Source organism: Triticum urartu, chromosome 6, assembly GCF_003073215.2.
Source record: "Triticum urartu cultivar G1812 chromosome 6, Tu2.1, whole genome shotgun sequence".
NCBI lineage: Eukaryota > Viridiplantae > Streptophyta > Magnoliopsida > Poales > Poaceae > Triticum > Triticum urartu.
Window position 1 is genome coordinate 62,943,543 of NC_053027.1, and position 24,838 is coordinate 62,968,380.

At 46.6% G+C, this 24,838-nt stretch overlaps 1 long non-coding RNA gene across 1 annotated transcript; it reads left to right on the forward strand.

Annotated features, from left to right (window-relative positions):
* The first annotated feature begins 2,294 nt into the window (after nucleotides 1-2,294).
* LOC125517489 lies at nucleotides 2,295-3,938 on the forward strand. Its single transcript, XR_007287623.1, has 2 exons — nucleotides 2,295-2,338; nucleotides 3,672-3,938. It is a non-coding gene; the product is annotated as an uncharacterized LOC125517489 (long non-coding RNA).
* Nucleotides 3,939-24,838: the final 20,900 nt, after the last annotated feature.

Genomic DNA, 24,838 nt, shown 5'->3' on the forward strand with positions numbered 1-24,838 from the left:
CCAGCCTCCTCCTCTGGCGTCTCCGTGAGGGTGCCCGACGCCAGGCAGGCCGTCGACGCGCCGGACCTCAAGGGCGGTCGTGCTACTCCTTTTCCCTCCGTCCTTCCCCGACAACGTCCCCATGGCTAGGGTTTCGGACACGATGGCGCCTCCGTCGATGGTGCGGCTCTGGTGACTCTTACCTCGCCCCACACACAGCTCAGCCCATTCATCCGAGCCCGATGACAAGAGGGTTTCTGTTCACTCGATCCGATCTTGTTTTTTTGTTCTTGTCTTCTCAAGCGTGTGTTCTTGCGCGTAGCACGAGAAGGTGGAGAAGATCAGGGATAGGGCCACCAACGATACCATCACGCACAAGAAGACCTGCCTCCAGCAGGAGGACAATGGCGTCCCCTCCACCGCCATCCGCAAGATCTCCCTCCTCAAGGAGATGCAGCACCAGAACATCGTCAGGTACCCCTCCCCTCCCCCTTCCCGTCTCTCCTCCCCAGCGTCAGGGTTTCAACTGGATTTGTCCGCCGCGGAATGGATGGATTGGCTGACTACTGCTGTGCTATGCAGGCTACAAGACGTGGTGCATAACGAGAATGACAAGGCCGCATGTGAGATCCTCCTCCATGACAAGGCCGCCGCCGGATCAGCTCCTCTCCGCCGGTGGATCCTCGCCTCTCCGACAAGGCCAGCACCGGATCCCCTCCTCTCCGACAGCAACGCCTTCGGATCCACTCGTCCTCGACAACGATGGCACCGAGGAGCACCAGGAGCTTCGGATCCGGTAACATATTATCTCCCTCTCTCCCTCCCGCAGTACCTACTATGTATCATGCTTATTGTTTACTGCATTGAGGCATGTGGGCACCAGAATTTGTAATCAGATTTGTTACCGCTTATGAATGTGGCGATGTTCATGACTGATGGATGTGGCTGGGGGTTGAGGTATACAGTGCTATAGAATGCCATCTAGGATATCTGTTAAGCCACTTGGTCAGTTAGTTTATTTTAGTACATATACCATGAATCCAAGTTTGATGCTAGGCTAGACGTCTCTGGTACCCATGCGTATTGCCATGTCTCTCTATATTTATAAGTTGAATCCAGCACTAACATGTGAACAACACTTGCACTGCCTTATGTATTTACACATAAGGAGTTAAACTACATGTCTGCTATTGCAGGGCAGATTAGATGTATATCATTAGTTTCTTTGTTGATTTACTGATAAGTTACCATCCAATCCGCTGACAACATGTTTGTGTTATTGTGGTGCTGGTTTGACTCACTGTCATCTTACAATTTGTTCTTTCTGTATGCACCTGGCCAGAAGAAGGCTGTGAAGATCTTCCCCCGCTCTACCTCTGGACCTCTTCGCCCCATTGTGCAATGCCAAACCCGCAAGTACAACATGAAGGCCAGGGCTGGCAGGGGCTTTACCCTTGAGGAGCTTAAGGTGATTATCATTCCTTTGCTCTATTTCCTTGTCTCTGAAGAGCCTATCCATGATGCAACATCATCTGATCCCATAATTGGTTTATAATTGAAAATGTAAGAAAATATAAATACCATGGTTGTACTTTGCATTATGTCCACTTCTGTTCTCTCATTCTGTTCACTTCTGTTCCCCCATTATGTTCACTTCTGTTCTCTTTGTAGGGTTCAACTATTAAACTGCTGTTCACTCTATAGCTGTGAATTGTTCCTGGATTTGGTTGCCTGGTTGTGTAAAAAAAGTTAGTGTGGGTCACTGAAGGAGTGAGTGATCATTTCTGGTTGTGTCAAAATTTTACTATGTATCATGCTTATTGTTTACTGCATTGAGGCATGTGGGCACCAGAATTTGGGCATGTATGTATAATTTTTAGTCTCTTGACTGAATAATAATTATTTAGGTGTAATGTGTCTGGTGTTACTACATACATTGTTGAACTAGTTGTAGCAGGATAATGAATAATATTTCTTCATTAACTATGCCAACCTGCATCTTGTTGTACTAGTAATAGTAGGATAATGTAGCTTGTTGTACTAATGACGCTACTATGCCTTTCACATTCATTCTATGATTGTTCTAGGAGTCGATCATCATTCATTTGATGCGGTGCGCCATGGACGCGATGGCCGCTTCATCCGCTGCCCCGGCACCATGGAGTGGCTAGAGCTGGCTGTGGATGACGACGCCCAGCGACAAGGGAAGGCCTGGCCTGCCACCCCGAAGCCCTAACAAGGCGGCTGAGGAATCAGGAGGGGTACTCATACCGTCGCCCCTCATGCGGACGTGCCGGACCTCAAGGCCAGACCATGCCTACTGCTGCTGCTGGGTAGAGTCCGGCCACGCTACTGCTAGGTATGATTCCCACCTCCTCCGAACCCCCTTGTACTGCAGCCCTTCATGTGCATGTGTGGAGTCTATTTTTATGTTGAGGAATGCGGGCTGCTCTTACCAGGGCAAACACACGCGCCTTCATGTCTTATTTGAGATATAAATCATCTGGAACAAATCATTTTCATGAATTTGGTCGAGTTCCTCATATACTGTATATTTTGACAGCATATGTCCTCACAAAACAGAAAGGAAAAACAATATTGCATATGTCTCTGCATTTTAGTTCCATACTTTTGAGCTCAGCAAGCTAAACTTGTTTCAAACATTTAGATGGCTCACATCAGATAACCAGTAACTTGAGCATTACATGCATAAGCTGCTGGAGGAATGTCTTCAGCTAACCACAGAGAACTGGTGCTGTGCACAACTTCCTTTGTAGAAAAGATCAGTAGTTGTGTAGACTTGTGCAAAGCCTAAATTTTTGTACTAAGGTGGCCAGCGTGGTGTCGTGACATGATCACTGACGGAATTAATTATGATTTTGTTATTCTGCTTTATGATTTACTCAATCACTATTGTTTCATGATGATTATGCAGTAATGCTCCTCTTCTTCCTCGACCACCTGAACCACCATGCTGGCGGGCTCCTGAAGCATCAACTTCAATAACGGTGACCATCCATTCCTCCATTCCTTGCTTGCAGGTAGCGTTTTAGTTCTCCTAGAGCTAGCTAGTTTAGTCTGCTACGGTTTGGGGGTGCTTTGGGTTTCAATTCACTGCAGCAGAAGCACCATTCTTTTGCCTTCCTCAGTTAGATGCCTTTGGATTGTTTGGCATCAGAACCTGTTCAAGGAGATTTGCTTTTGGTAGATGCAGAGTAGATTAAGTATTCCATAAAATTCATGACATGAGTATACTACCTAATAGCCAATTTTCTTGGTCAAATTCAGCCCTGGATGCAAATGGAGGTCATGATTCTGTTATGCTCCAAGGTCGGTGGTCAAACTGAGGTGCCTCTGGACTATAGTGTATTAGGTTACCAGGAGTAGTAAAACTTAGTTTTGTATTGAGGATTGAGGGTGGCTGGGCTTATAGGTTAATCATCAGCGTGAATGCTTTGTTTGTCTGATCCTCACAAGTTAATGCTTCGCTCGTCCGGGTGTGTGATAATGCCATGTGTGTTGTGCAATCAGATTACATTTCTGTTTGTTATGGTAATATAAAAAATATTTGTGCTGTCAAAATTTTCACAGTGCGTGCCTTTCATTTCTTTAGTTTGATTGTTTCCCTTGTATTCAATGTGCTTCTAGTGGCTGATCCTTCCATTTTTGTTGTTGCATCTTTATTTTGACAGGTGTTGTGTGTTCTGGAAGATGGAAGAGGAAGAAAACCTATTTTTGTTGAACTAAATTTTCTGTATTCTGTTTTGTTGTACGTATCATTAGATAGTTTTGTATAGGAACAAGTGATACTATTTTGTAGGGCTTTATGGCCTATGATGTAAACATGTTTAGTGCTGAAATATGAAATTATTTGCAAAATTTGTCAAAAAGGTGGATCATATGTATGAATATGTGAATGGGCTGAAAAGAGTACTGGACCAACTCCAGGATTGAATTAATATTTGAATGTATAAAAAGGCTGAATGTAAACCAGAAATAGGCTGCATAAAATTGTACATATATTCTTGATAGGCCAAACGTGCATAAAAATTGATGGGATGACCAGTTGGGCTTGGCCCACATAGCAGACAAAAATTAACAGAAATAAATATACCAAATGGGTTGAATTAATGGGCTCGTCCCATGTAGAAAATCAAATTGGACCAGGCTGATTCTTGTGCCACATCAGATTGCCACTTGGGATGCCTACGTGGACTGGAGAGTCTGCTAGTGACCAAAACAAAACAGTAGGCATATTTTGGTCGTAAACGTCTACGACCTTCTCACAGAGAAGGTCGTTAATTTCAGTTTACGACCGCTAGCTTTTGACCTTCTATTTTTGGTCACAAAAAGGTCGCAAATGAAAAACAATGACCTTTCAGAGACCAATAGTCAAGGTCACAAGTTGACATATTTCTTGTAGTGAGTGAGCGTTGCGGGGGGGGGGGTGGATGAACAGTTCCCGAAGGGGGTGGATGAACAGGACCCCGTGGTGTTGCCTCTAGATGAACAGGACCCCGTGGAGGGATGGATGAACAGGACCACCCCATGGAGGGCAGGATGAACAGTAGACGGTAGAGGGCAGGATGAACAGTAGCCCGTGGAGGGGTGGTTGAACAGGAGCCCGTGGAGAGGGGTGGTTGAACAGTAGCCGGTGGAGTAGCGCGGTGGAGGCTGGATGAACAGGAGCCCGTGGATGAACAGTCGCAGGTGGAGGCTGGAGGAGGTCGACGGTGGATGAACAGTAGCTCGTGGAGGCTGGAGGGGGTCGACGGTGGAGATGAACAGTATCCCGTGGAGTCCCGTTTTGTGGTACGCTACACCCCTCCCGATGAACAGGACCCCCGTTTCGACCTTAGAGCTCCAACACAAGTCTGTTTCGTCCGTTTTGCGGTACTCCACACCCCTCCCGATCAACAGGACCCCTGTTCCGACCGTAGGAGGTCCGTTTCCTCCGTTTTGCGGTATGCCAGACCCCTCCCGATGAACAAGATCCCGTTTCGAACGTGGCCCGTCGAACACAAGGCCGTTTCCTCCGTTCTGCGGTACACCATGCCTCGTTTCCTTCGCGTGTTCCGTCCAAGCCCTCCTGATGAACAAGACGCATTCCGTTGCCTCCCCATGAACACGACGCATTCCGTTGCCTCCCCATGAACACGACGACGACGATGTTTCTCCGTTCCGACCCAGCCATGTACACGAGCCCTGGCCGTACGTATGCGCGAGTAGGCGTTCGAGACCCCGCCCGTATGTACAGATACGTGGCCGTATTTTCTTTCTTGCACCCTGGCCGCTGTACATACGTGTAAATGCTACGTGCGCGCCTCTACTACGACACGTGCGCGCCTCTACATCGACTAGTATGTACGTACACGTTCGCGACCGGAATGACAACACTACGTACGCTTCGACCAGGTGGGTCCCGATTATCAGGCACTTCCTTGCCTGCGAAGATGTAGCTGGTGGGTCCCAGCAGTCAGGGGGCGAATTGTTTTTTTTTTGCCCGGACGCACTTCCTTGCGTGCGAAGATGTAGCTGGTGGGTCCCAGCAGTCAGGGGGAAACGTTTTTTCGCGAAATATGGTGGCCCGTCCAGTCGGTCCCGTTGTCAGGTGGAGGAATAATTATTTTGCACGTAATAAGGAGGCACTTCCTTGCTGCGGCCCTGGACCCAGCTGTCAGCCTCTCCACGTACAGTCCATGTCCGATGGAAGCCATTCCTTGACCACGTTGACCACGCCGCGCCGAGAGCACCAGGGCGGTGGAGGACGGCGAGGGCTAGGAAGGGGATGACGCGGAGCCGGGGAAGACACGGCAGTGGATGCCCACGTGTAGAGGAGTACGAGGGTTCACTGGTTTGCTGCGGTGTGAGGCTGCCGTCGCCGCAGAATAACAGGGAGTGTGGGTGAGTAGAGGGATGGCCTGGCCAGCGGTGGGAGTAGTAGGGCCGTTGAGGCCTCCGCCGCATCGCAGCCGGCCACGGGAGGCAGCAACACGAGGCACGGCCGGCGCTGGTTTGGGCGGCTGGAGCAAGAAGACCAGAGGTTGAAGAAGCACTACGACCGTTGGATGGACATCATACGGTCACTGGAGCTAGAATCATGCATATTGACTAAGTTGACAAAGCCCTTCGTCCGCGTCAACTTAGTAGGCCCACAAGTCAGCCTCCCACCAAGGTGGGTCCCAGCTAGCAGGGGGTATTCATTTTTTGAGCGTAATAAGGAGGCACTTCCTTGCGTGTGAAGATATAGCTGGTGGGTCCGAGCTGTCAGCGACGGTAGCGTTTTTTTCGCGAAATACAGAGGCCCTTTCGATGGGTCCCTGATGTCAGGGGAGGAATCATTATTTTGCGCGTAATAAGGAGGCATTTCCTTGCGTGCGGCCGTGGACCCAGCTGTCGGCCTCTCCACGTGAAGTCCAGTTCAGATGCATGTCGGTCGTTGATGAAAGTGCAACTATCCCTAGGTGGTTTCGGTAATTCATAACAACATATAGCTCATTGAGCTAATGCTATTCCAAGATGATTATTTCAGGAAAGCTCAATGATTGGCATGGCATGGATGTGAAAGTGGAACCCTCAAAATGCTAAGGAAAAAGGATTGGCTCAAGCTCAAAAGCTCAAGACTCTTCATTTTATATTTTAGTGATCCAAGATCACATTGAGTCTTTAGGAAAAGCCAATACTATCAAGGAGGGATGAGGTGTTGCTTAATGAGCCTCTTGCTTCATGTGCTTAGTGATATGCTCCAAAACCCTCAACTACTTTCCCATATCCACATATGACCTAAACTCTAAGCCAAACTCGGTCCTACCGATTCTTCCCATCCGGCGCCACCGAGTTTTCATTTGTCATAAGCCACTGCCAAACCCTAGCAATTTGGTCCTACCGATAGGGATCTCGGTCTCACCGAGATGGGGTTGCAAACTCTCTGTTTCCCTTTCATAACTTTTCGGTCTCACCGAAAGAGCGAATCGGTCCCACCGAGATTGCAATGTAAATTCAGTGTTTCCCCTTTGTAACTTTCGGTCTCTGGTCCCACCGAGTTTGCCTGACCAACTCTCTTGTTAGCTAATTACCAAATTCGGTCTCACCGAGTTTGTGTAATCGGTCTCACCGAGATTACGTTATGCCCAAACCCTAACCATATCGGTCCTACCGAGTTGCATGTCAGTCCCACCGAAAATCTCTAACGGTCACTAGGTTTACATTTTCGGTCCGACCGAGTTTGTTGATTCGGTCCCACCGAGATTGGAAAACTGTGTGTAACGGTTGGATTTTGTGTGGAGGCTATATATACCCCTCCACCTCCTCTTCATTCGTGGAGAGAGCCATCATAACACATACACAATTCCAACTCATATGTTCTGAGAGAGAACCACCTACTCATGTGTTGAGACCAAGATATTCCATTCCTACCATATGAATCTTGATCTCTAGCCTTCCCAAGTTGCTTTCCACTCAAATCTTCTTTCCACCAAATCCAAATCCTATGAGAGAGAGTTGAGTGTTGGGGAGACTATCATTTGAAGCACAAGAGCAAGGAGTTCATTACCTACACACCATTTGTTACTTCTTGGAGAGTGGTGTCTCCTAGATTGGCTAGGTGTCACTTGGGAGCCTCCGACAAGATTGTGGAGTTGAACCAAGGAGTTTGTAAGGGCATGGAGATCGCCTACTTCGTGAAGATCTACCGCTAGTGAGGCAAGTCCTGTGTGGGTGATGGCCATGGTGGGATAGACAAGGTTGCTTCTTCGTGGACCCTTTGTGGGTGGTTGCTTCTTTGTGGACCCTTCGTGGGTGCAGCCCTGTGTGGACTCACGCAACCGTTACCCTTGGGTGGAGCCCTGTGTGGACTCGCGCAACCGTTACAATTCGTGGGTTGAAGTCTCCATCAACGTGGATGTAGGATAGCACCACCTATTCGAACCACGGGAAAAACATCCGTGTCTCCAATTGCGTTTGAATTCTCCAAACCCTTCCCTTTACATTCTTGCAAGTTGCATGCTTTACTTTTCGATGCCTATATACTCTTTGCATGCTTGCTTGAATTATGTGATGATTGCTTGACTTGTCCTAAATTAGCTAAAATCTGCCAAGAACTAAAATTGGGAAAAGGTTAAGTTTTTATTTGGTCAAGTAGTCTAATCACCCCCCCTCTAGACATACTTTTGATCCTACAGTTGACCACGTTGACCAGGCCGCGCCGAGAGCACCAGGGCCGTGGATGACGGTGAGGCCTAGGAAGGGGACGACACGGGGGCAGGGAAGACTCGGCAGTTGTTTCCCACGCGGAGGGGAGTACGACTGTACGAGGGTTTACTGGTTCGTCTGCCATCGCCGGAGAATAACAGCAGGTGTGGGTGAGTAGAGGGATGGCTAGGCCAGCGATGGGAGTACGGTCGGGCGGTGAGGCCTACGCGGCAGCACAGCCGGCCACGAGGAGGAGGGAGCAGGCAGTCCCTCCGGCGCTTGTTTGAGCGGCTGGAGCAGGAAGAGCAGAGATTGAAGAAGCACGACGGCCGTTGGATGGACATCCAACAGTCAGTGCTTGTGCGTCAACCTTTTTTTAGGAAAGCCTCAAATATATGGAAAACAACATACAACCACTGCCATTATTTCTGATAATTTACAGCCCATTTGCTAATTCTTAAGGTTTTTTTGGAGCCCGTATTCTTTTTGTCAGCATTCCAGCCCATATTGTGGCCACTGTTAAAAAATTATACGAAATTTTGCCTATTTCGGTGCGGTCCGAACTGTTTTTAATCCCGAAATTTCGACTCACATTCAAACTGATTTTAAAAATAAATGTATATCAATATAAAATCTAACAAATTCTCCACGCAAAAAAATTAATGTTATTTAAAATCTTGAAATGAAAAAAAGATATTTGAAACTAATTGCCGGTTTGATGTGTTTTAAAAATGTACAACCCATTTCTCATTGCTAATGGGCCATTTTCTCGGCCAGCCGAATGAAAGCTCTCCCCGTCTTGAAAGAATTGCAGCCCAATAGGCCTGACAAAGCGACTTACTTGGCAAATCACAAAAAAACTAGGCTGTGGCCGTGGACCCAGCTGTCAGCCTCTCCACGTACAGTACTCTTCCGATGGAAGTCGTTCCTTGACCACATTGACAACTCCGCGTAGAGAGCACCACGGCGGTGGACGATGGCGAGGCCTAGGAAGGGGACGACGCGGCAGTGGAAGCCCGCGCGGAGAGGACTACGAGGGTTCACTGGTTCAGCTGCGGTGTGAGGCTTCCGTCGCCGCAGGGCCTGGCCAGCGGTGGAAATAATAGGGGGCGGCAAGGCCTCTGCGGCATTACAGCCGGCCACGGGAGGCAGGAGCATGCGGCATGACCGGCGCTGCTTTGGGCGGCTGGAGCAAGAAGACCAGAGGTTGAAGACGCACTACGGCCGTTGGATGGACATCATACGGTCACTGGAGCTAGAATCGTTCATATTGACTAAGTTGACAAAGACCTTCATCCCCGTCAACTTAGTAGGCCCACAAGTCAGCCTCCCAGCAAGGTGGGTGCCAGCTAGCCGGGGGAGTATTCATTTTTTTGTGCGTAATAAGGAGGCACTTCCGGTGGGTCCGAGCTGACAGCGGGGGGAACGTTTTTTTTCGCGAAATACAGTGGCCCGTCCGGTGGGTCCTAGCAGTCAGGGGGAAACGGTTTTTTTGCAAAATACTGGTGGCCCATCCGGTGGGTCCCCACTGTTAGGTGGAGGAATAATTGTTTTCTGCGTAATAAGGAGGCACTTCCTTGCGGCTGTCGTGGACCCAGCTGTCAGCCTCTCCACATACAGTACTCTTCCAATGGAAGTCGGTCGTTGACCACATTGACCACGCCATGCTGAGAGCACCATGGCGGTGGACGACGGGGAGGCCTAGGAAGGGGACGACATGGAGCCGTGCAAGACGCGGCAGTGGATGCCCATGCGGAGAGGAGTACGAGCGTTCACTGGTTCGGCTGTGGTGTGAGGCTGCCATCGTCGCAGAATAACAGGGGGTGTCGGTGAGTGGAGGGATGGCCTGGCCAGTGGTGGGAGTAGTATGGGGGCGGTGAGGCCTCCGCGGTAGCATAGCCGGCCACAGGAGGCAGGAGCAGGCGGCACGACCGGCGCTGCTTTGGGCGGCTGGAGCAAGAAGACCAGAGGTTGAAGAAGCACTATGGCCGTTGGATGGACATCATACGGTCACTGGAGTATTGACTAAGTTGACAAAGCTCTCCGTCCCTGTCAACTTAGTGGGCCCACAAGTCAGCCCAACAATATGGTGGGTCCTAGCTAGAAGGGGGGTATTCATTTTTTGGCCGTAATAAGGAGGCACTTCCTTGCGTGCGAAGATATAGCTGGTGGGTCCGACCTGTCGGCGGGGGGAAAGTTTTTCGCGAAATACAGAGGCCCTTCCTGTGGGTCCTAGCTGTCGGGTGGAGGAATCATTCTTTTGCGAGTAATAAGGAGGCATTTCCTTGTGTGCGACCGTGGACCCAGCTGTCAGCCTCTCCGCGTACAGTCCAATTACGATGGATGTTGTTCATTGACCACGTTGACCAGGCCGCGCCAAGAGCACCAGGGCGGTGGACGACAACGAGGCCTAGGAAGGGAATGACACAGAGCCAGGGAATACTCGGCAGTTGTTTCCCACGTGGAGGAGTACGAGGGTTTACTGGTTCGTCTACCGTTGCCGGAGAATAACAACAGGTGTCGGTGAGTAGAGGGATGGCTAGGCCAGCGATGGGAGTACGGTGGGGCCGTGAGGCCTGCGCGGCAGCATGGCCGGACGCGGGAGGAGGGAGCAGGCAGTCCCGCCGGCGCTTGTTTGAGCGGCTTGAGCATGAAGAGCAGAGATTGAAGAAGCACGACAGCCGTTGGATGGACATCCAACAGTCACTGCTCTCGTGTGTTGACTAAGTTGACAGGGCGTTGCGTGTGTGTCAACCTTTTTTTTATGAAAGCATACGCGTCAACCTGTAGTAGGCGCACAAGTCAGCCTCAAATCTATGGAAAACAACATACATCCCATCTGCCATTATTTCTAATAATGTACAGCCCATTTGCTAATTCGTAAGAATTTTTTGGAGCCCATCTTCTTTTTGTCAGCATCACACCCCATATTGTGGCCACGGTTAAAAAGTATACGAAATTTTGCATATTTCCATGCGATCAACTGTTTTTAATCCAGAAATATCGATTCACATTCAAACTATTTTGAAAAGTAATTTATATAAATATAAAATCCAAATAATTGTCCACGCATAAAAATCAATGGAATTTAAGATCTTGTAATGAAAAAAAATTGAAACTAATTCCCGGTTTGATGTGTTTTAAAAATGTACAGCCCATTTCTGGGCAAACCAAATGAAACTCTCCTCATCTTGAAAGATTTGCAGCCCAGCAGGGCTGATAAAGCAAGTAGGCCTTGTTTGGGTATTTCTTTAAAAAAATAGAACTGGGCTAGCCATTTTCAGCAAGAAAAAAACACAACTGGGCTCATGATGTGGTAAACATAAATAAAACCTTGGCTAGACGGGCCACAGCCCCCGCACAGCCCCGTTGTTACCCTGATCCGTCGCTAAAACTAGTATAAATAACAACTGCTTGTTCCTAAAAAAAACTGCGCGACTTGCTGGGTCCCTGGTGTCATCCGCTCGTAGTGTAATTCTCTCGTTTATTGACTACGTTGACAATGGCGTGAGCCCCAGATGTCCAACCAATTAGGAGGAACCATATTTTTGGGCTTGTACTATAGAGGCACTTGCTTGCGTACTGCCATGACGCTGGTGGGTCCCTACTGTCATCCTCTCCACGTACAGTCATCTCCTTGTTCCTCTCGGTTGTTGACGACGTTGATAACGCAAGAGGGCGGTGCACCACGCACGGCGAGCGAACCAAGGCCGCAAGTTTGTGGGTGCTTGTGGGGGCTAATCACTTGGCTTCTGTAATGCACAGTGAGCTCAAGCAGCCGGTGAGAGCTATGTTATTTCCTTGGTTTGGATTTGTTACAATATTTCACTCTAAATTAAACGACTGGCAAGCCATTTGCCTTGTTTCAAAGAAAATATGACAGTCACAGCCGAGTTGAAAAGGGAAGGAACATCTAACTCCAGCTTACAAACTGTACAAAAGCACGAGGGTTAATTGTTCATCAGGTTTACAAAAAAACCAGATTGAAAAGGGCAACAACATCTAACTCCAGCACTGTTTTCGGCAGTCACAGTCAAATGGATCGGTCAGGTCCATAGAATGAACATCCTGGGTCGTAAAATTTACTAGATTATGACCATAATATATTGTAAATAGAAGTCCGGCACGTTCAGAAGCTCTTTTGCCCACCTGAAACTCCTTTTTTTGCTCTTCGACATACCCATCCGTCAAAACCATGCTGCTGATAAACTTAAGCCTGATGGACAATAGTAACCTCGCATTCAGCAGGAAGAATGTGACAAATCTTGTGTTTGCACGGTTGGCTACATATCGTTCTAGCGTTATTGTCTTCAATCGAATCTCATGAGAAGTGAGAAAATCCTGATGCTTATAAATCCACCGATTGGTTATAACTTTCTTACCTTGTCCTGTTTCCTAAATAGACATCAAGATTGAAAACAGTTAAGGTCTAAAAGAAGAGTGTCGAAAGAGCAACAGCTGAATGGTTAATTCTAGTACACTATATGCGGGCTTCCAATGTGCGTGAAATTATCACCTTTATGTACAACTTCTCCAGACATGGAAAGCGTTGCAGCAAGCCTATAATCTTGTTCAGATCAAAAGTACTCATTTGGATATATAAGATCTTAACAGAATCCAGCACCATTGATAGGCCATCCATGGAGAAACTCTTCATTGAGCATAGAACATAATATTAGTACAAAATGTGTACTCCAAGACGATATATAAATTATGCGCAAAAATTTAAAATGCTGCTTATGGTTATAAGTGTAGATGATAATATAAAGTACCTGAAGAACTGTGGAGCCAAACACCATATTGAAATGAGCACAGAGATCATGTATTACACCCAAGGTCTCCAGTTTAGGCACAGAGAGGACGGTTATTTGCAACGGTGAATAACTAGAATCAAGGATCAACCTTTGAAGTGAAGGAGCATCTTGGGTGATGAGCTGCCTTCCGTCAAAAGAAATTCCAATTCTTACAAGGTTAGGCGACTTTATTTGGAGACAACCGATTCTAACTGTGAAAACAAGCACCAAGCACTCCAGCGCAGGGCAACTAGAGTGGATGATGTTGTGCAATGAGGCCTTCGATATACGAACCCGCACAAGTGAAAGTTTCTTGAGAAATGGGAGTCAAAGGTTTAGTACCAAATTGTCTGGTAGGTAGCACTGCGCAAAGGTGACGGTGTGGAGAGAGGACGAAAACCCCGAGATGGACATCGGTGCTGAGGGCACAAGTTCATGGCGTTCGGTATGTGGTATGTGATTTCCTGGGGAATAGTAGAACTCAAGCAGCTGTAGTTCTATGAATTCAGGGGATTCCAGCCAGGCGTCCACCGTGCAGGGCATGGTATGCTTGCTCAGGTAGCATGACGGGATGCAAAGGCTTTGAACGGAGCCCTGGTGGGAGGAGATGATGGCTCTGGGGATTTCAAAATCATTGAAGAGAGATAGCTGACGACAGTCGAGATTAAGAGGAACGGCGCGCCATAGAGGGCGCCACAGAATTGAGAGGACTTGGGTGCGGCAGCAATCCTTGGTGGGGAGAAGCAAGATGATCTCCCCAAGGATGGCGTCCGAGAGATCGCTGATGCGGTCCACCCGAGATTCTACGGGTTCCTGGGATCCGGTGGGGGCGGGGTTGCCGCTTCTCCCCGCGCTACCGGGTGCGGGATCTACAACAGGCGTCGCCACTGGCGGGAGCCTCATCTTCTTGGCGCTGGGGTCAGCCGACTCCATTTTCCTCGAGGGCGTCGCGTCGCGCTCACGGATTTGAGCAGAGTAACGAATTAGGAGCCTAGTTGTAGTGCGAGCGAAGAAGAAGGGGAGCTGGGGGTTTTCTGTAGGAGTGAGGAAGAAGGGGAGCTGGGGCTTTCTGTAGGAGTGAGGTGAGGAATTTGGTGGTACGAGTGGAGCGAGCTGACGTGAGGTGGGTGGGAGCAAGGAGGAAGAAGAGCACCCAGGTTTTTGAATTTATTTTACTATTTACTAGTGTGGATGGGCTGTTTTGGCTTGGGACCCGAGAAACAATTACTACTAGTACAGTGGAGACACTCTACAGCTACCCAGAAAAACAATTACTACTAGTACAGTGGAGACACTCCACCGCTTCTGGCTCCTCCTAGGTCATTGAAACGTCTCCCTCTACTGAATGCCATTATACTTTTGTTCACCAACATGCGGGCCATGCAGCACGCGGGCCCAAATGCCATCCACCAAATTAGAAGGCAGTATGCAGGCGGAGAGTCACCTCAGTCGTAGCGCAGCAGTAACGAGCCGTCGTATCACAAAACCCCACCTCCCCGCAGTCTAAGTTTGACGAACGAAGCAACCATCATTTCACTCTTCGCTGAATCCCCTTCTCCCTCACCGTCTTCAAGAAAGGCAACACTTGCATCTGCCACTGCTCTTCTCTCCGAAGGAAGGGAAGGTAAGTGGATCCGTGATGTTGGTATATTTTCATTCAGAGGAAAAAAAAGAACTTTTGCAAAGTAGTAACTGATCCTCACTCTCTTTTTTGTTTCATTGTCATTGCGATTGTGTTTTCTTTTCAGTGGACTCCTAGTATTCGTCAGTTTCATGATGGACCAAGGAGAACCAGGCAAAGATCTGCCATATTGGAGCAGACGCGGGAGGCTGATCCCCATGAGACAGAGAGCTCCAAGAAGATGGAGGCAACCACCGAGGCGACCCCGGATACTGAGATGGTCAACGCCCCGTTTGAGGTTACAGCCCCCGTGGCACTGCAGGAGCAGTTTTCCCCCTTCGAGGATGTGTCCCCCCCCTCGCTAAGCTGCCCAAGGTGATTTCCTTCTTTTCCGGTCTCGGCTGTGGTTTTTCATCTAAGTATGTGGTGATTTTTTTAGAAAAGGAAGTATGTGCTGATTAATAATGCACAATTTTATTAGCTTCGATGCCATGGTATATGTAGTGGTTTAAATAACTTGTGTTTCTTATACTGAAAAGTAATTCAGAATTTGTTTCTGTTTCAATTAGAGCCCTGGTGCAGACAAGGATTGTGTGGTTGTACATGTCACTCGCTATGAGGCGGACGACCTGAATATACGCACTGGGAAAACAGAGTTCTTAGGCTATTGGATCCTCGAAGCCATTTGCGGTTATACCAATGAAGAGTTGTATTCCAGCCTCACTGTTGTCAGGCGTGTTGTCCAGGGTGTACTGAAGCACAAGAAGTTCAAACCTACTCCTTCGTTTGTGAGGAATACTGTTCTTGTCAAGCTTACGCAGGAAGATGACGTGGCATGCCTCCACAAACAAGTTTATCAGTGGCAAGGCCACAAGGTTGTCTTCATGAAGGTTCACAGGATTGAGCTGCTGCAGGACGTCCTCGATGATGTTCATGGCAAGGTTCGTCTTGTGTCCAGCCCAAATTAGATCGAGGCATGAAATAGTTGCCCCAACTAGTGTTTAATAGTAGTTTGGATTGTGTCTAATTATCCGAACCTTGCCTGTTATCGACCCCTCTGGGGCTAGTACTCTGTTTGAATCCATCTATGGGAACTGCTGCTACTGTTGTGTGCCCGTGAATCATGTGAGAACCATCGTAATTGTTGCCGAAACAGATGCGTCCTCACTAGTTTGTTCATGAATATGGCATGGTAAGACATAAGTTGTCACGGTTTATCATACGAGCAGTGTGTGTTTTGACGAAATAGAGCACTCATTCGAGAACCATGCACCGACGTATACATAAGTACTTGTAAACACTATTGGTGCTACCCCACTTGTAAGCAATTGTGCAAAACACGACACATTGGCTCAGCTTGCTTCAACACTAGGCTATCGACCAGCTAACAATCAACAATCTGCTGTCTGACATATAAGCAGCTATGTATCTTGTTACAGTGGTTCATGCAGTTAATTGAGGCCACAATGTAATAAATTCCAAACATTCACACGCTAGTCCAGCGCTCATGTGGAACACTCACATTAAACTCGTCTTCATAAAAAACTTGAAAAGCATAAGTTAAGCAATTTTATACATCTCAATGATTCATAGAACATAACAAACATATACTAGTTCACAGCAAAACACAAAGTTGTGAGAAGGTTTACAAATCAGGAAAAAACAAGCAAAGCTTCTCTCTGAGCAAAGGGCCTCCCGGCAGGCTTAAATTTCCTGGAGTTCACTCTGGTTTTTTCTTGTTGCCACCATTCAGGGTTAGGTTCTCTCATTCCAAAATAACCAATATAATTGTGGTATCAGCTGGAATGCTGAACTGAACCATGCAGTGTACTGACCAGCTGAAATGCTTGTGCATTCCACTAAATTTAAGCACCGTTATTTGCATAAATAAGCAGACCACAATGCCTCTTGTCCGCGCACCTGTCCAAAAAACCGCCGTGCAGCCGTGCCAGCTATTCCTTGGTCCATGGATGAACCGGTAGAAAGTGCATTCCGGACTAGGATGCAGTTGTTTTCGCTCGTTCCTGCACTGCAATCAGGAAGTAAAATGTACGAATCAGCTTCTTTTAAATTGCGTTGGTCACTCTACCTTAGTTACTACCAATGTAGGGATACCTTGAAGACGGGAGGTTAGACGACGGCAGCGAGGGATAGCCATCTCATTATGCGCAGCTGTACTAAAACTGAGGTGTGTGCTTTTGATTGCGCGGATAGAAATGATACGGAGACAGGCATCCCGAAACGATATGGAGACAGACATCCCTGTTTGCGCAAATAAGATATACGGTTATTTAAATAGTGACAGATATTACTACTTTCCCCCGTTTCCTCTTAGAACAAAGTCCTAGATTCATGCTACAGCTTTCCCACTTTCTTCCCTGTTTGAACCAACGCTTTGAGTCGACTGTATGAAATAGCTTTACTTCTAATCTACTACTACTATAATGCGGCAGTTTTGAAATTGGATTTACCACTCCATCTTCGGTTCTCCCTCCCAAACAAGCATTGGCTCAAAATCCACCGTTCATTTCCCCTCTCATGCATATCACTGACGTCCATCAAACAAAGGATGACATGCTCTGACGGCTAAGAGCTGCCGGATTCGCTCCCGCTCCTTGTGCACATGGCCGACTCTGCTCTCCAAGTAAACAAATAAAGAAGTCCCCGTTGAATCTGGATTGCACCTACTGAAGTTGAGAAATGTCTAGAAACTGCTGCCACCTCCTCACATGCAAGTACGACAAGTTGGCAAATAGCTAGCACATTTTGGTTCCCCGCTGTCACCTGGGAAATAAACACTCTACTACTAACTAATTTTTTTAGATTACTGTAAAAATGGATTTTTTTAGATGCCGCCATACTTCAAAGTTTACATTGTTCACATAACATAACATTGCATGGCTGATGCTAGCTAAAGTTTTATTCTGCTTCATCGAGAAATGTAATATTTTTATTATTCACAGAAAAAGTGTAATATTTTATTTCATTCATACATAAGCTATACCTCAAGCTAATACAGGACATGAGTGTCTGTCAGGCCTAAATGACTTATTTAGTTGCACAACATACTCCATAAACATGCATGTAAACCGTCAAACAACTCTGGAACTATACATCAGTGGAACCCAGGAAACAGCATATAATAAAACTACAACTTTTATCTTGTAATCAAATTCTTACTTGCAACTCAGTTTGATTTGTGCAAGTGATTTGCTTCTTATTTCGGAATAGTCCTTAGATCATGCAAACAAACACACTATGATATCTACTCAAGATACGAGTACTCATTTCTCTCTCTAAAAAGAAGGTATATGAGTATCTATCATACAGAACATACGTGCAAAGCACGTGCCTTAGTAGAAGTCTAGATGGCCTTGGAACAGCGGACGGAAGTAGAAAAGGATCCACACGAAGGGAGCTGGGGCAGTAGAGCAAGGCAGGTTTCGAAGCAATATATACCTGAGGGTCATCAGCATGTCGCAAAGACGATGTTGGGAGGCCGCATCTTGGCCACAATACCATAGGGAGGAAGAAGGGGTCGGAGGCCCTCCCGAGGCGCACTCTCTCGGAGAGAACGGCACGGCCGCCTATCGGGACGCGCGGGTAGCCGTTGGTCTCCTCCCTCGCCACCGACGACAGCATGAACGATGCACCTACACCCCTGCCCCGGTCAAGGTTGGCCGGCCGGATTTGTGACCAGCCGTGAGCTGAGAGAGAGTGTGGCCACCTATCTGTTGCTTAGATCTGGAGAGCATAGAGAGTGAACGAGAGGAACCCTAGTAAAGCAAGCGCTAAGGCTCCTACTTTTATATATAGTGGAGTGATTTTGTTGTACCAGCTTCAAAAAAATGCGCTCCTACGTGTACCCGCGAGCGGGTGTTTGAGAACTAGTGCGTGCGTGCACCGCTTCTCTTCGTGAGAGTACAATATACAATGCTCAAAGAACGTTCGCCGCAAGAGTAATAGTACAAGTGTGTGACATGTGAGCTAAAATAAAATGTGTGTGCCGTCTTTTGTTTTTTAGAAGTTCTGAGGGTAGGGTGTGAAGAGCACATATGTGCGTGACGTCTACCTGCAGATAGACCGTGGGTGCGACGTGCGAGTCTACGAGAGGACTCGGGAGAGTCATGACTCGTGAGGGTGCGTGTGTGTGAGAGAGAGGGGGGCACGTATCAATGCAATGCATGTGTCCGTAAATCATTATCCGACAAACGTTCGCCACAAGCCTTTTCCTGGCGAACACCGTAAGGATCGTTAGATCGGCATCCGACAGTGTCAGTTTTGCCATGTCATTTAACAGAACAGCCACTCCTCCTACACACAAATCTTCCACGTGAGTGTTAGCAACTGCCGTATGCTCCCTCCGTTCTGAAATGCAGTGCATATAGCTTTATTGAAAATTCGAACCTCGCAAACTTTTACCGAGTTTTCGTGTACCAAATTGCACATGTAGAATACCATGTATATATCATTTCATTCATCTTCGAGAGGTAACTATAAAGTTGGGTGAGGAGTCTACAAAGAAAGACCATCGTATCACCCGCAACAATTTCAAGCATCCTTTAGTGTCGAGGAATATCATAGGAACTCTATATGATATGATTTTTATAGGATTTTTTTCCTTTAGAGCCAATTGGTTCATAGGAATAGATTCATATACTCCACATTTCAAAGGAAATAAACATGATATCATTTCTATAGCTTTAGAGCCACTTGGTTCATACGAATGGATTCCTATACTCCCTTAATTTCAAAGGAAAATAAAAATTAGCGTATATTCAATAGAAAAGTTCCTATGATATGAACCAAATTACATCTCTTTTCTAATCCCTCCTCATAGGAATTGAGAAACATGTCATCTCTATATTCAATAGAAAAGTTCCTATGATGTGAACCAAATGACATCTCTTTTCCAATCCCTACTCATAGGAATTGAGATGCTCCATGTCATCTCTTTCCCTACAACTTCCATGTATACATCTTCTATTCCTAACTAGATAGTACAACCCACCAGTAGCTTTTTTCCAAAACATGCAACTATGGCACAAGAACTATATAGTGTGCCAATAACTTTGAAAGATGGTCGCTAGATGAAGCTAACCCGACAGTGCAGAGATAGGCAAATCCGAGCACTACTAGCCATTGGATATCATCAACATTCCACCAGATCTGCCACATGTACAATTTAGAAGACTCCATGGTTGAACTTAAGCATAATGCACAAACCTCAAAACACAAGCACTTCTCCTTTGTTCTAGAATCTTCTGTATCATAATTGATTATTTTTTCTAAATGAATTTCCATTATTCGTTTTTTACTTTATGATTTACTCCCTCCGTTCCAAAATAGATGACCCAACTTTGCACTAACTTTGTACAAAGTTAGTGCAAAGTTGGGTCATCTATTTTGGAACGGAGGGAGTACAATTCACAACCCCATGAATCTTAACATTTTTATAAAACTTATTGATTTTGAATGAGATGAACTATAAGAACTAAGCGAACTTCTACATCATGCATATATGACTCAAAGCTTTACATCCTATAGTGTGTATTTATTCATAATTTGGTTTCGATGTCTCATGCGTTCAATACATGTGTACCTTACTAGTTTTGAGTAGAGTAGAAAATTTCACGCGGCCCCGGATATATCAAAATGCAGGGCCCACGCATCATTGCCTTTCGGTCGAACCTACGTCCACAATTTTTTGTACGTACTATATCTCCACTGGTCCCCGAACCCAAAATGCTGCCTCGTTCCCATAAAACCAAGCGGCCCACACATATTTAAGGCGTTGGCTCGAACCCGTTTACTACGATGTGGCCCCGCACACCATAGTACTCCTACAAACCCTACCGCCACACTCATCATCGGTTTTCTTCCAGAGGACGAGGGAGAAGCCGATTTGTAGTGGAGGCGCTTTCAAAAAAAAAGGATCTGTAGTGGAGACCCCTACCCTAGGGTGCCCTAGGTAGCTGCCGCATGCATCATTGTTTTCTCTTTTCTTTATGCTCTTGCTCCCTAGAGTGAAATGATGGTTGCTTCGTCCATCCAGCTTAATGCGGGAAAGGTGGGGCTTTGTGATTTGACCCCTCGTCGCTCATTTTCTACTACTGCGGTGCTACGACCGGGGTGCCTCCAATTCCAACCGCTGCTCCGAACTATGATTTGGTGCATCGCACGTGGAACAAGATGATGGATGAGCTACATGTCGCCCAAAGGGGTCCTGTTAAGTGTGTCGCCATTTCGTGTGCGGACTGACCCTGCTTGAGTTGCTATGTCAACACGACAGGAGCAGCCTACCACTTGGTTTTGCTCCTTGGTGAATCCCGACTATATTGATCTGAAAAGATACATGCTGAACTACCCTCTTCATCTCGGTTTTTTTATTTTTAGGCGTCTCGGTTTATAGGGCCTGCACGTAGTTCTAGGTCATCCATTTGACTAACTAAATATGAGTTACTATGTAACAAAAAGTATATCATTGGATTCTTAAGAGGATGTAGTTGTATTTAAAAGTCGAGGGCGAGGCTTTTCCTGCGCGGTAGGCGGCGGGGCAGTTCCGCCTAGTCGGTTCGACAGAGACGCTAGAAGACGAGGGAGTAGGCTGCTGCAAACGTAGGGCTGTGTGATTTGACAGCGAGTTACTGCTGGACAGGTGGGGCCCTGTGATTTGACTTGCCATTATCATTTTAACTGCGGCACTACGACCGGCGTGTGTCTCCCAGATTCCTGACCACCTCCATATAGGTGCCTCTCCCAATGCTCCACCATGTAGTAGAGGTTGGCTCTTGCATGAGAGCCCACTTCTCCACTTTTTCCTTGCCTCTCTTTCCTCCACATATGCAAAAATTCCATGTAAAGCGCACTATTGTACTTACTTTACTTGCTCCTACAGGTGCTTAAGCTTGCCACATAAGCATAAAGTCTGATGTGGCAAGTTAATCAAGAAGAGAGAGACTAGTTTGGTGACCCAAGGAAGAAATGGTGCTAAGCGCGTGTACCTAGGTGAAAAGACAATTTTGAGTCTATAGCTAATTAAATGAAGAAAACTTAGCAACACCATTTCATTGGAAGAGGTCACTCCTTGGCAAATGCAATAAATACACGCGCTTAGCACCGTTTCTTCCTTGAGTACGAAGAAAGAGATAGAGAGGAGTAAAAAAATACACTTATAGCCAACCTTGTTGTAGTATGAGTGACTAAGTGATGACTATGTATGACATGCCAACATCAGATAGCCTAACACACCGTGTTAAATCTCCAAGGGTGCGACCGCGCGAGTGATGCGACGGTCGTGGTAGGCGCGACCATGATACGGGCTGCTGGCAGCCCTTGGATCTGAGATCAAACGGTCGCATGCTAAGTTACTGAAAATTTGCAGAATAACCCTCCAGGATAGGATATTCACCCATAGGTCTAGAATCATGCCATGCAACCGTTCGATCTCAGATCCAAGGGCTCTCGGAAGCCCGTATAATGGGAGAATGGAAAGCCACTACCCTGTCGTTCGCACGCTGGCAGTTCACTCCTACTCGTCCCCGCATGTCCTTAAATACTATGGCGGTCGCTCCTAGTCGTCCCGTCCATTCACATGATGGCAGTTCCACTAATCCTAACCCTCCTCCCAAATCCATGGTGTCCCAAATCTCCACGATCGGCGGTGAGTACAAGGTTAGAACCATCACCGGCAATGAGTTCGACGTCATCTACACCCGTTCTTCCGCGATGGTGAAAGGATGCCTTTCTCGCTTCAGACGCATGTTCGAAGACTCAGATGATGAGTGGGTCGCTGGGCTAGATGTTGAGTACACCATAGTCCTGGGACGAGAGAAGGATCTAAAGGACGAAGAGAGGAAGAAGCCCGCTGTGATCCAGGTTTGCGTGCATAACTTATGCTTGGTCTACCAGATATGCCATGCCGACGTTGAGTGCCAGGATTTTAAGGACTTCCTCGAGAGCAACCTAGTAAAATTCGTTACTGTAGACTTTGGTAACGACAAAGACGTCCTGCATCGGATAGGCCTCGTTGTAGGGAACACCTTCGACCTCCAGAAGAATCGGCTGGTGTCCGCTCGTCAGCCTTCAATGCTGACCCTGGCAGGACCCATGGTTCATCCTTCATACGGTAAACTGGAGAAACCTCCATACACGTTTCATCATCATGCATGGCAGCGGAATGTACTAGATATAGACCACATCCACTATGCTACAATGGATGGCTACCTTTGCTTCAATATCTATAAGGGTTGGATGAAGAGCAACAGCCAAGTGTGCGGTTCAAGCAAAGAAGTATCGGCCAAGAGGAAGAGGAACAAGGACGAAGTCGAGGATGTGGACAAGGACTCCGAGTAAGGTGGTAGTGTCGTTGCTCATGGTGGTTCAAATGCAGTGTCTACCGGAATAGTTGCAAAGTTTAATTTCAGGTGTGCTTAATTTAATTTGAGGGGTGTGTTGTGCTGAGCCCCCAGCAGAACTATGTTATGTTTCTTCTCATTAGTTTAACTCTTTAGTACGTACATAGTAGTATTTCTTACATTTCATCTTTTAGTTGGTATAGTACTACCACTCGTTTCTTCACAATATATACGTACAATATATATGGCCAACATCATATAGCCAGCAGTTTAGTTGTCAAAGAATTTCAGGGTGCTTAGTTTTGTCAAAGAATTCCAGGATGTGGCCTCTTTTGGTTCATAGGATAGGATTATCGTAGGAATAGGAATTTTGTAGGAAATGAGATGACATGTATCTCAAATCCTATGAGTAGGAATAGGAAACGAGATGTCATTTGGTTGACACCAAAGGAATTTTTCCATTGAGTCTAGGCTCATTTTTATTTTCCTATAAAATGTGGAGGATAGGAACCAATCCTATGTAGGAATAAGAATCCATTCCTATGAACCAAAGGGCTCTAAAGGAAAAAATCCTATAAGAAATCCTATCCTCTAGAATTCCTATGAAATTCCTCCAAACCAAAGGAGGCCTTAGAGGGTGCTTGGATCCAAGGGACTTATTTTAGTCTGACTAAAAATAGTCTCTTTAAGAGGCTAAAGTTCCAAGCATCCCTGAAAGAGGGGCTAAAACTAGTCTTGAGACTAAATTTTTTTAGTCAGGGGTACCCCTACTAAAATGTGGATTAGTCCTCTCTCTACTCATTTAACTCCTCTCCTTTAACACAGGCGAGTTCTGGATTGGAGGGTTTGGAGGATAATAAATGCTCATTAACTTGATTTTAGCCTTTTTAGTATTTGGATCCAAGCATGGGTGAGGCTAGCATGTTTTAGTCCCACTACTTTTAGTCATGGGACTAAAACGTATCCAAGCACCCTCTTAGTTTTATTTGAGGGGTGGGTTGTGTTGGACACCATTATTGTGACTAGCCTTTTTAATAGTACTATATGCATAATTTGGCGACGAGCGCTCTCTATATGTACCACCTTTTTTTAATTTCAATTTTTGCTCCATGGCGCAATCCATCGATAGTACTGTTGTACAAAAGTATACATTTTTTAAAAGGCTAGAGTACTGTTGATCACATATATAGTCAGTTAAATTCTCAACCTAGAACGATGTGCATGCCATGTAGTAAACCGATACGGAGGAAGTATAGTAAAAATGAGGTGATTTTACCGAGTGATCGGCGGGGGAGCATGGCCTGTCATGCGGTCCCACGTGTCATGATGTACCAAGGCGATGCGCATGTCCCTCTTGAGGCAGAAGCAATACTAGTACGTGGTTTGAGATGATGGCGAACCGAAGTGTGAAATAATGGTTGCTTCGTCCGTCTGGGAAAGTGCGGCATTGTGATTTGACGTCTCATTGCTCATTACTACTACTGGATCGGTACGAGTGGGGTGCGTCCCCCCTGCTATTCTGCATTGTTATTTGGTGCTTGACATGTCGACCCGATTGCTATATGTCCCACATGTCGGCGACATGAAGTACAGAATTCATGAAAGGGAGCGTCGATGGAGGAGTATACTACAGAATTCATGAAAGGGAGCGACTTAGTTTTTGAAAAATCTGTTTTACGGAGTACGTTCCCACTAGGGTTTATAGGGCTCATCTAAAAAACATTCGTTTTTCCGTTTGATAAGTCTCAATTCTACTATAATAGTAGTAGTACCATTACATGTTGGATTTCGAGGTGCGTTAGATCACCCGAGGCAAGCAGTGTCAAGAGGAAACTAACCAATGCATGTACAAGTTCATGGAAATTTAGTGGTCATTCATGCATTCGTTCTAATTAATG